General features: G+C 44.6%; 1 long non-coding RNA gene across 1 annotated transcript; it reads left to right on the forward strand.

Annotated features, from left to right (window-relative positions):
- The first annotated feature begins 665 nt into the window (after positions 1-665).
- Positions 666-6,061, forward strand: LOC140852891 (uncharacterized). Its single transcript, XR_012135881.1, has 3 exons — positions 666-1,136; positions 2,877-3,192; positions 3,297-6,061. It is a non-coding gene; the product is annotated as an uncharacterized lncRNA (long non-coding RNA).
- Positions 6,062-12,578: the final 6,517 nt, after the last annotated feature.

The raw sequence follows: 12,578 nt of genomic DNA on the forward strand, positions 1-12,578 counted from the left end.
GATGTGACTTAATTTCTAATTAGACTAGGATCTAAAGAAGAGTGTTTGAGTTTCTATTTTGACTAAAAATTTTTCTCTTCATGGGTGCTCTAAATCTTAATTAGATTAGAATTAAATTGAGTTTGACTCAAGCACCAAGAGAGAGTCTAAAAGGACTAGGACTCCTTCTCTAATTAGGTGATATCTAATCTAAATAATTTAGACTCTTAATCAAATTTGGTTTCCAATCTATTTAGGTTTAATCAATTTTTAATATGATTAAAATTGATTAGAGTTTAAATTGGTTTAAATCAGCCACCTAAAGAAGAATCCTAAAATCTTAAAACTCTCCCTCTCCATGCACCATAAAAGGTCCCACGCCCAACCAGATTTGGATGCACAAATATCCCACACCCTCTCCCCTTTTTAGCATGTAAGAAGGACTCTTAAAATCCTTCTTTGCATGAGATATGAAGGTGCAAAAAATCTGAAGGGTGGGCAGCACAAAATTGCTATAGTCCTAAGAGGTTTGGACTCTTATCTCCTACCCAAAACCAAACTCTCTCCTATTTAAACATGGGACCAAGAGAGGGGCGACAACCAACTTGATATGGATCAGGTTTTGATGCCATAAACTAGAGGAGAAGTGCATGGAAAATCCAAGGGAGAGAGGGCACGACGTGAGGCTTTATTGCATGAGGTAAGTTGGTCCATATCCCTTCTTGCTTACCAACAACTAAAGGTTGGTTGTTAGGACCTCTTCTCTCTCTCTTTTGTCTATGTTTGGACATGAGTTTTTCTCTCCTCTTGTCCAAGAGTTGGATAAAAATTTCTACATCTCTAGCATAAAAATTTGGTGCATGGATTTAAAGATGAAAAGAGAAGAAAAGGTTCTTCTCATGATCTCTAGCATAAAGATCAACATCCTTCTATTTTTTTTTTCTTCTCTAAGAGTGTCTTGAGAGAAAAGAAGTTTGTTCAACTATCAAGATATGATCTCTGTAAGGGAGCTAGCATCCTGATGAGATCAAGAAGCTTCTGATCATATCAAAGTCTCGTATGGATATCCATAGAGGCTGGATGCTTGTGCGGCTTCAAGGGACCTTCAAAAGACATCCACGATCATCAGTTCGCGATGTAGATCGACCCGTGCCAAGGTATGAAGTTTATTTATTTTTTTTATTTAATTTTTATATCTGAATCCTATCTTATATCTATAGATCATATTTATGGTTTTAAGATTTGATCTTATGTATGCTTAGATTCAATCAGATTTAATCTGAATTTTTAAAATTTTTACTACATATTTGTTTCAATATTTTTGCATGCATAAAATCATAAAATCACAACAGTGATATTAAAGCCACGTCATATGTATGAGATTAAAATTTAAATCTAAAATTTGTAGAGAAAAATTTCAGATCTAAAAGTTTTTAATGTCGTTCTGACGTAAAGTTGTCCTGGCATTACTTGTTATGCTGTATGGTTGTTCTAGAACGATATTAAAATTTTTAATTAAAATAAAATTTTAGATCTGATTTTTTCAGCATATATATATATATGTGTGTTTTATTATTTAGATCTGAAAAGAGTTTTGAGATATATTTTGATTCGTATATATGATATATAAAAGCATTTTTAGGGTTGAAACTATTTTCTATGACCTAAACTTTATTCATGTATATGACATATATTTGTATATATGATCTGAAAATTATTTTGAGATCAAAACTTATTTTTCATATAAAGAATTTGGATCTGAAAATTTAGATTTAAGATCTAAAATTAGTGTTTGTGCATGAGGGATTGGTCATGGGTAGATCAAATTAGGTCATGTAATTAAATTATATCTAGGATTTTGATTTGATCATATTGGATCTAAATCAATTTAGCAAGTTGATCAAACTGAGTCAAATATTGATTAGGGTTAGGTCAATAGAGCTTAAGATCATATAATTATTATTGATCGAATTGATTGATACCTATATGTAGAATCGATTAACCCAAGGAACTAATTCGGCTCTATGGCTTGAATCTGATTCACCTAAGCTAACCTATTTGGACTAATTAATCAATTGATGTCTAAGATAAGTAACTGAAAGGTGGTTATTTAATTAGTTTCGTTCGCTGATCTGGCCAACTTATTGGTATCTAAGGAAAGTAATAGGGGGAGCCCCACCAATCTTCACTTACTTGATCAATTTGAAAGATTGAGTCTCAAATATGGTTGCTTGACGATTTGATTTAGCCCATGCCAATTAGATTAGTTATGTGATGACTGATTAGATGCGACCTAAATCCAAACCTCTTTATAAATATTAAGTCCAATGGTCTTCTACCGTTATAGATGTGCGGGCTGCTACCGACGTTGATTGTTCTTGACTAGTCACAGTGGTTCAGTTGCATAGAAAACACACAACCACTCTATTAGCAAAGAGTTGCTCTGGGGTAAAGATGGGGTTGGGCCTAATAACTGTTAGGTGAAAGATCCAATGACGATTTTGCACCTACTTTGAACGATGGGTCTGACTTAATTAAGAAGTGTGGGCAATAACTGTTATGTGAGCCTACATGACTTAGAGATTAAGTAGCTACAACATGCTTAGAGAAGTATCTGGACAAAAAGTTATCCATGCATCGATGTGCGTATTACCAATAACTATTAGGTGAGGTGCATGACATCGGTGGGACTGCAGCACCCATTAGAAATCTAATTATCACATTAGAATTTTTGTTTCTTTACTTGAAGAGTGTGGGAGATCTAATAAAATAATGGGAGTCTTTTTGCATCTAAAAGTCTCTAGAATAAATTATAAAATAAGTATAAATATTTAATTAAAATCTTTGCTCTCAAATATTTATTATGTCAGCTTCTAACCCTCTAGCTCAAATCTTAGATTTCAACCTGTTGGGTATAAAATAGCCCCAGCCGAAGTTCGTGTCGGGAGTGCCCTTCAGGGATTCTACCGATGCCCGACCTTCGACGGCATCTTTCCAAACCTCTCCGACGGCCGAGCCTCCGCAATGTTCCCGAGTTCTGCCGATGGATAAATCTCCACCAGTGTTGACCGGATTCTCCACGACGAACGGACTCCCTCCAGGTGTCTACGATGGTCGACCACTTTCCAGACTTCATTCGGATTCCTACGGGAGCCAGACTTCCGCCCAGAGTTCCTGTTGCAAGCGATCTACCCCGAGCTTCTGCTACAAGCGGTCTACTTCAAATCTCTACTACGAGCGATCTGCACCAGATTTTCACTGTAAGCCTTCACTCGAGCTTCCATTGTGGATGAATTCCTTCTGGATTTCTGTTGCAGGCAGGCTTCGATCGAGATTCCTCGACAAATGATCCTCATCCAGGCTTCTACAGAGATCGGACTCCAACCGAACTTCTGTAGCGGATAGATTCCGAGCGAACTCCTATGACACGCGAAATCCAGCAGCTGGACCCCTCCAGCGGATGAACTTCTCCAGCACCATCCGACGTGCACTATCGGTCGGCCCTCTGTCGAATTCTGTGTGAAATCGAACTTCGTCTGCGGAAAGCCTTTGACCAAGCTCCTACGGCAAGTGGCCCTCACCTGCAGTATTAACGCCCAAGGCACCCAACGGTAGAAGGTTCGCCAGCGACATCCGAGCTCCTCTCAGATGGACGGCTACCTCTTTTCGCCCGGCACCTCAACCGAGCTTCGGCCAACAGGCCTCCACTCCTTGGCAGGCCACATTAATGGCCACGACTCTGCTCCACTTCCTGCGATGGATACCGCATGGCTCCACCACTCCATGGCATGCCACAATAATGGCCATGACTCTGCTCCACTTCCTGCAACGAATTTCGTGCGGCTCCTCCACTCTCTGGCAAGTCACGACAATGGATGCCGCTCCACTCCCCGCAACAGGCTCCACATGGCAGGCCACGGTAATGGCAACGATTTCACTCCACTACTCTTCATAACAAACCCCTCTTGGCCCCGAGCGGCCCACTACCAGATGGTTACAAACGTCGCTATCAGTCTGTTGCACCCTCCACCTATAAAAGGGAGACCCCAGATACGTTATTTTCTAAGCTCTAATTTCTATCTCAAAACTCTGCTAAAATTTTTGTTCGAGCACTCCATTCTTGTTGAGGCAGAGAACTGACTTGAGTGTCGGAGGGTCTTGTCGGAGCACCCCCAACTCCGGTTTAGACTTTCTTTGCAGGTCCCGATGGTGATCGCAGCTCCCTCGACTCCAGCTTCTCCGACGTCGGTGGATTTTTGCACCAACAGGATTGGCGCTAGAGGAAAGGCACTATGTCTTCGCAGTACCCTTATTCTTAAAGGAGCGCTCAACGGGACCACCTCCGGTCATCTTTTCCGACATCCTCTCCTCCTTCCCCCACTAGATCTTCACCCAATGCCTCCCCGCAAAGCATCCACTCAGTGATCCACGACCTCCGCGGCCAGATCTCAGGCTTCGACATCACCTCCAGTTTCCCAGCCTCCTCCTCCTCCTCCAGTAATGGCGGTTGGTGCAGAATAATTCGACCTACTGGTCCAGCAGGTCAGAGGCCTCGCTGAAGCGGTGCAGGCCATGCAGTAGCAGCAACAGCCGCAGGCGTCAGTGCGACTGGAGAGAACATCGCCGAAACTCCAAAATCTGGCGGTAGGATGGGCCACTTGGGCCAGCCACCCCGTCTTTCTCGAAAAGACAAATTCGAGGGTGGAGAGCCCTCAGTCAGATCACGATTCTACTCCATTCTACCAGAGGACCCTCGAGACCCGTAGTCGAGATGATTTTCTGGATCGGAGGCTCCAGGAGATGAACCGGTGGATCGAAGAACTCCGCCATGCTCCTCCTGCTTATGGTGAGGATATTTGTACTAACCCTCCCTTTTCTCAAATGATCATGCAGGAACCGATCCCGCCAAACTTCAAACTCCCTCAATTTGAAAGCTACGACGGGACTTCGGACCCAGTTGACCACTTGAAGGCCTTCCGGACAATGATGCTACTTCATGGCACGCCCGACGCCATCCTGTGCCGAGCTTTTCCGTCCACCTTGAAGGGAGCGATGAGAAACTGGTACTCGACGCTGAAGCCGGATACCATCTTTTTCTTTGATCAGATGAGTCACCAGTTTGTGGCTCATTTTGTTAGCAGCCGGCATCCCCAGAAGGGTTCGAAGTCTCTCATCAACATCAAGCAGAGGGTGGGGCAGTCCATTCGGGCTTACGTCAACCATTTCAATGTCACCACATTGGAGGTCCGAAACTTGGACCAATCGATCATGATGGCCGCTCTGAAAGGCGGCCTTTAGAAGAACGACCTTCTATTCTCCCTGGAAAAGAAGTACCCCAGAGATTTTGCTGATTTGTTGGCTCGGGCTGAAGGGTACGCTCGAGCAGAAGAAGCCTTCAAGATGAAGGACGAGGAGACCACGAGAGAGCGGCAGGCAGGAGACTCGAGTAAGCCCACAGTCGAGAAAGGGCCGAGAGAAGCTCGGCCACGTTCTCGAACTTCCCCTAGGCACAAGCGCACCCAAACTCCTCCCTGAGCATGCAGACAGAGAAGCCCGAAGCGTCGGGTCCATCGGGGGTCTCCCCCAGGAAGATTCCGCAGCTATGCCCCCCTCAACGCATCGAAAATCCAGGTGCTGATAGAAGTCAGAGAGCAGCTCCCAAGGCCAGAAAAAATGCGCACACACCTCGAAAAGCATAACCCTAACAAGTTCTGCCTCTACCATCGTGACCACGGCCACGACATAGAGGAATGCATTCAACTCCGGGATGAGATTGAGGAGCTCATCATATGAGGTTGGCACGACAGGTTCATTCGGCGCCGACCTGAGGGTAGAGAAGATCGGCCAAGGGCCCTGCCGCAACCTGAGCCACCAAGGAGGGAAGAGTAGCCCGGAGATCGGCCTCCAATTGGGATCATCAACTCCATCTCTGGAGAGCCTTGATGGGGAGCAGACCTTCTACAGCCCTGAGATTTGAAAAACCTGTAAATGTATTGCGAACGACTTCGCTTTAAATCAAGATTCCTTTCAGATTTGCACATCTTCCCCTTTTGGCATGGACTTGTAATGGCAGGGGATAACCCCTTCAGATAACGAAAACAACATCTAATATGGGTGAAATCGAAGGCCCAGTTATTTTTAGACCGGATGGGGGGAGAAGCCCTACAGCGCCCATACGCACCCCCACAGCCATGTTAGGGACAGGAGGAGAACCTCGCCCTAACATGAGCAAGGTCGAAGGCCCGGTTCTCTCTAGATCGGATGGGGGGAGAGGCCCTACAGTGCCCATACGCACCCCCACAGCCATGTTAGGGACAGGAGGAGAACCTCGCCCTAACATGAGCAAGGTCGAAGGCCCGGTTATTTTTAGATCGGATGGGGGGAGAGGCCTTACAGCGCCCATACGCGTCCCCACAGCCATGTTAGGGACAGGAGGAGAACCTCGCCCTAACATGAGCAAGGTCAAAGGCCCAATTATTTTTAGACCGGATGGGGGGAGAGGCCCTACAGTGCCCATATGCGCCCCCATAGCCTTGTTAGGGACAGGAGGAGAACCTCGCCCTAACATGAGCAAAGTCGAAGGCCCAATTGCTCTGAGACCGGATGGGGGGAGAGGCCCTGCAATGCACATACGTGCCTCCACAGCCCTATTAGGAGTGGGGGAAGAACCTCGTCCTAATCTGAGCTGAGATCGATCGCATCAGAAATAGGGGAAGAACATCATCCTGACACCGACTAAGGTCCGGTCATTCAAGACCAGATCAGAAAAAGAGAACCTTCTCAGCGGCCCCTTCACGCTCCCGCGACCCCACTAAGAGCAGAGGGAAAACCCTCACTCGAAAAAAGAAAAAGGAAAAAGGGGAATGGGGTTAAAAAGGAAAGCGACGAACTGCGTCAGCGATGAATGGAAAATAAATTACATCAAAGATACAGGAAACCTCGTCTCAGTGAGGATTGGGGTTCTTATCAAAATCTCTGGCCTCCAAGAGCGCTCTCAACATAGGCCAAGGATAAGACGGCTACCTTAGGGCGACGAGAAGCTCAGACCTCTGAGCTCGAACTCTGAAAGGGGGCATCAAACCCGAGTGGCCCCGGACAAATCTGCGGCCATAAACTATAGGATGAGTCAATGCGATGGCAATCGGGTACCTTCGAACGGCATCGATATCGAGCAAGATAAAAGCTGAAAGGGGCTCGGCAAATGATAATTCAACACGTGAGTAAAAGAGGTAATGAAAAATTTCCTTCTCATGTCATTAATTAAGTATACATTACAGAGCCCTTGAGGCTGAAGAAGAAAGATGACAAGAAAAGCAAGCCGATGTGGCGACGATAAAGGACCTCCGGACGACATCGGCATCAAAAAAAAAAAAAGAAGAGAGAGGAAAAAGGGGGGGGATACAACAATAACAATAGTGAATGAAAGGAGTTCGACAGGCGACGATTCGACGCAAAGCACGAACAAGGTAACAAAAATCTCCTTTTCATTTTCGATTAACAAGATGTACGTTACAAAGCCCTGAGGGCCGAGGAAAAAAGGACATTGCTACAAGACTTGAAAAGAATACATTAGAGACCGCTTCAAGCTTTCGACTTCTCCTTCCGGCTCCATCCTCCTCAGCAGTATTTCCCAGTGCGTGTGATGAACCCATCGGCTCTCACCCCTCGCCTCGTTCCGCTCCATTGCCAAAACCCCAACCCTAGGGGGAAAAGGGGGGATAGAATTCAAGGGGCGGCGGCAGCGACGGTAGTGGCAACGACGACCTATATTGGGAAAAACTGGAAGTACCTCGAAGGCCGCGATGACACCGGAGGCATGCACCACCACCGTATGCTCCCCGACAACCACCATCCTAGGTACTTCGGCGAGGTCGGCATGCGCTACTTCCACCGCCCCCGCAACAAGTTCTACTGTCCCGATGTCAGTGCCGACCGCCTCTGGTCCCTCGACCCCGACGACGTCAAGAAACCCGCCACGGCTTATGATGGCAACTCCACCCCCTTTGACCGGTGTCGCCCCGCTCAACTACTTCAAAATTCTCGGGCAGGATGCGCTAACCGGCTGGTTCAGTTATTAAATCCCTGTTGTTGAAGGAATTCTCCCTCGAGCCCCCTTCAAAGCTGCGGGAACCCTCAGTGACAGTTCGACAGCCGCTGAACTTGCAGGCCACTGTCTCCCCCCTCCTACTCCTCTCGATCCGTGGCATCCTCTCAAGATTGACCTCCGGGGCAGGAGCCCCGGTGGGAGAACTCCCCGAAAGGGTTTGGAAGATTGAAGGCGGCGGGGGGCCGGCAGAGATGGCAAAGATTGGCACGAAGAATGCTTGGAGTCAAAAAGGATGCCGATGGGTGGCTAGATTCTCAGACAGAGGAAAGGTATCGTCTGGACTCTCAGGCGAAATGAAGTCCCTGGAGGGAAGGAAGGGATTTAAATAAGCAACAGGGCCTGGCGCAGTTATGGTGGCAGATATCCCTAGGACAATCAATGCCCGCCACGTGTCCCACTTGCCGTGGCGCAGGGCTGACTGCTGGCGGGACCATTATGGCGTGGCGCTTGGGATTACGCTCCAACGAAAATTCCGAAAGGACTCTTCGGATCGCTCCGATTTGAAAAGACTCCAACACGCACGCATTAAATACCAGGATTTTCGAGGACGGTTGTGCGCAGGATTCGAGAGGGCAACTTCGACTGTGAAAATTTCTCTATACTTCTTTCATTCGAAACTCGAACTCGAAAGTAGGAGGACTGGTGTTGGGTATAAAATACCCCCCAACCGAAGTTCGTGTCGGGAGTGACCCTTCAGGGATTCTACCGATGCCCGACCTTCAGTGGCATCTTTTCGAACCTCCCCGACGATCGAGCCTCTGCAATGTTTTCGAATTCTGCCGATGGATAAATCTCCACCAGTGTTGACCGGATTCTCCACAATGAATGGACTCCCTCTAGGTGTCTACGATGGTCGACCACCTTCCAGACTTCATCTGGATTCTTATGAGAGACGGACTTCTGCCCAGAGTTCCTATTGCAAGCGATCTACCTCGAGCTTCTGCTACAAGCTGTCTACTTCAAACCTCTACTACGAGCGGTCCATGCCGGATTTTCACTGTAAGCCTTCACCCGAGCTTCCATTGTGGATGAATTCCTTTCGGATTTCTGTTGCAGGTAGGCTTCGATCGAGATTCCTCGACAAATGATCCTCATCCAGGCTTCTACGGAGATCGGACTCCAACTGAACTTCTGTAGCAGACAGATTTCGGGCGAACTCCTACGACATGCAAAATCCAGCAGCTAGACCCCTCTAACAGATGAACTTCTCCAGCACCATCTGACATGCACTGCCGGTCGGCCCTCTGTCGAATTCTGTGCGAAATCGAACTTCATCTGCGAAAAGACTCTGACCGAGCTCCTATGGCAAGTGACCCTCGCCTGCAGTATTAACGCCCAAAGCACCCAACGGTAGAAGGTTCGCCAGCGACATCCGAGCTCCTCTCAGATGGACGGCTACCTCTTTCCGCCCAGCACCTCAACCGAGCTTCGGCCAACAGGCCTCCACTCCCTAGCAGGCCACATTAATGGCCATGACTCTGCTCCACTTCCTGCGACGGATACCGCGCGGCTCCACCACTCCCTGGCATGCCATAGTAATGGCCATGACTCTGCTCCACTTTCTGCGATGGATTCCATGTGGCTCCTCCACTCTCTGGCAAGTCGCGACAATGGACGCCGCTCCACTCCCCGCAACAGGCTCCACGTGGCAGGCCACGGTAATGGCCATGATTTCACTCCACTACTCTTCATAACAAACCCCTCCTGGCCCTGAGCGGCCCACTACCAGATGGTTACAAACATCGCTATCAGTCTGTTGTACCCTCCACCTATAAAAGGGGGACCCCAGATACGTTATTTTCTATGCTCTAATTTCTATCTCAAAACTCTGCTAAAATTTTCATTCGAGCACTCCATTCTTGTTGAGGCAGAGAACTGACTTGAGCGTCGGAGGGTCTTGCTGGAGCACCCCCAACTCTGGTTTAGACTTTCTTTACAGGTCCCGACGGTGACCGCGGCTCCCTCGACTCCAGCTTCTCCGACGCCAGTGGATTTTTGCACCAACACAACCGATTAACTAAAACCAATTACATAGACGGGATCATAAGCCTAAGAATCATTCTTAATTTTAAAAAATTAAGTGATGTTCTCTATCAGGTTATTCTGATGTTAACAACCTGTCTAACTCAAAATCAATGATCTATACTTGATAAATGGATGGACAAGACAATAAAAATAGGTGCTATATGTTGAAGTCCATATTAGATGAACTCCAACGTGTGCATGAGTACATGTTCATTGTCAACGATATATTGACTCATCTACAAGTATTGTGAGGTGATCAGAGTCACACAACACATGAGATGCACGATGGACAGTCAGTCTATGATCGTTATTTGATGATGATCAAGGACATTAAGTAGCTTAAAAGGCTCAACATGATCATGCATAAGAAATTACTTGTGAATTTGATCATGCGATCCCAGTTTAGTTTATATGGATAGTTTATGATAAACTACTATATAAATGACCATCTTGGCATCTCATCTAATTTGGTCAAATTATTGGCAACTAAAAAATCTTGAAAGAGTTCAGAGATAAATACCCAGAGAACCTAAAAAAATAAGGACACACCTAGAGTAGGCTTGTCGAAATTGCTCAATACTATCCTTACAATTTTCTTTTCTCCCAGTTGAGTTTTAGACTCTAATATTTTTATATAGAATCTATGAGAGGGTAGAGGGCTGAGGAAGTAACCCTTAAAATAGCAATAGGGCAAAAGTTGCTACTGTGGCCATGGGTATCTGTCCTTTGTGGTTATCATTTAAATTTAGTTCTTAGAGATAGTCTCTATTATTTGCATGGTGATGCATCTATGAACTTAATTTTGCAAGTAGTGAATGCCATTAGATCTAAGAGATCCAAAATTGAGATAAATTTTAAAGTATATGTGGAACCTTAGGCTAAATTATATAGGAGAAGAAATGATTAACAAACTAGAGAAATATGGGCTTTTGGACTTACTGACTGCTGAGACATATCTAGTTTATGCATCATCTTTTTGAAGAAATATGACCAAGCTAATCTTGTGGGATAAGAGAAAAAAGAACACTAAGATACTTATCCTAGTACACATTTAATGTGTGTAGCTCATTTGATGTGCTAACAAAAGGAGTTGTCTCTACTTTGTTACCTTTACCGATGATCAGTCATGGTATGGGTAAGTGTATGAGATACAAATCTAAAATTTTTAAAAAGTTCAAAGAATTCAGATGTAAAGTAGAAAAGTAAATCAAAAATTTCTAAAGATACTTCGATCAGATCGAGGATGCAATACCAAAAAAAAATTTTTTTGATTATCTCATAAAATGGTATAGTTTTGTATTGGACCCCTCTTAGTATATCTCAGCTCAACGAGATAATTAAGAAGAGTTATAGGACTATATGAGATGTTGTCTGATCCATGATGAAATTCATTAATTTATTTTGTTTCTTTAGGGACATGCTTTATTTCTATAGAATTGAATTCTCTCTAAATCTATTCCTATCACACTATATGAGATATGGCATGGTGAGAACTGAATTTTGATTATTTCAAAATCCAAGGACGTCCAGCCTGTGTTAAGGACAGTAGGTGGATGTGTTAGAGGATAGGTCCATAAAGCTCATCCTAAATGAATTTGGGATACTACTTTTTTTCTGAAAGGATTACAATGTGATTGTGACCCAACATGCTATCTTCTTGGAAAATTATTTAACCAAGATAAAGCAGTGGGAGGAAAGTCTAACTCGAAGAAAGTGTCTTTGAAGAGCAGCGAGCCTTGAGACCTAAAGAATCTATTCATCATGAGCCAGTATATATAAATTTCTCCTCCATCTCGTACATATAGTAGGATCTCCCATCCTCTCGAAAGGTATTTAGGTATGCTTAATAGAGGATGTAGAGAAAAATTATTTCTCATAGGAGATAGAGAACATAGAGATGATCTCAGAACCTACAATGAGGCGATGTTAGACATCGACTCCAAAAAAAAGATGTGAAATAGCTTTCCTGACTAGATAATTTTTGAAGATTTCTGTATAGAATTGCTTATAAATTTCACTTCTCGAGATAGGAGATCACAAAGTCTGTAATAATTTTGGAGTTGGAATATTCATTTCGATGATATAATCAAATTATTTGATCAAAAATGAGAAATTATGTGTTTCCAAAATGATCAGTGAGAGTATCTAATATTGACATCAGTTAAGATATGGTTGTATATAGAATTCTCCATGAAAGACATAAAGTAAGCATCCTATATTCTGAGAATATAAAGATTTATAGAGATAGATGCAATTGGATGCTTGTATTTTCATAAATAAAGTACAAAAAGTAGATGCTGAAAGGGTTCGACATAGAAATCTCAAAGAGAGGTCTACTACCCTCTTGGGTATAGATATATTGTTGGGTTTTGGTGGCATAGTGGAAGGGTTAGGTATTTAAAATTTTCATTCAAAACACCCGATGCACCGAAAACCCTAATATCCAAAAATCCTTGACTATAATAAT

This window comes from Elaeis guineensis, chromosome 12 (genome assembly GCF_000442705.2).
Source record: "Elaeis guineensis isolate ETL-2024a chromosome 12, EG11, whole genome shotgun sequence".
NCBI lineage: Eukaryota > Viridiplantae > Streptophyta > Magnoliopsida > Arecales > Arecaceae > Elaeis > Elaeis guineensis.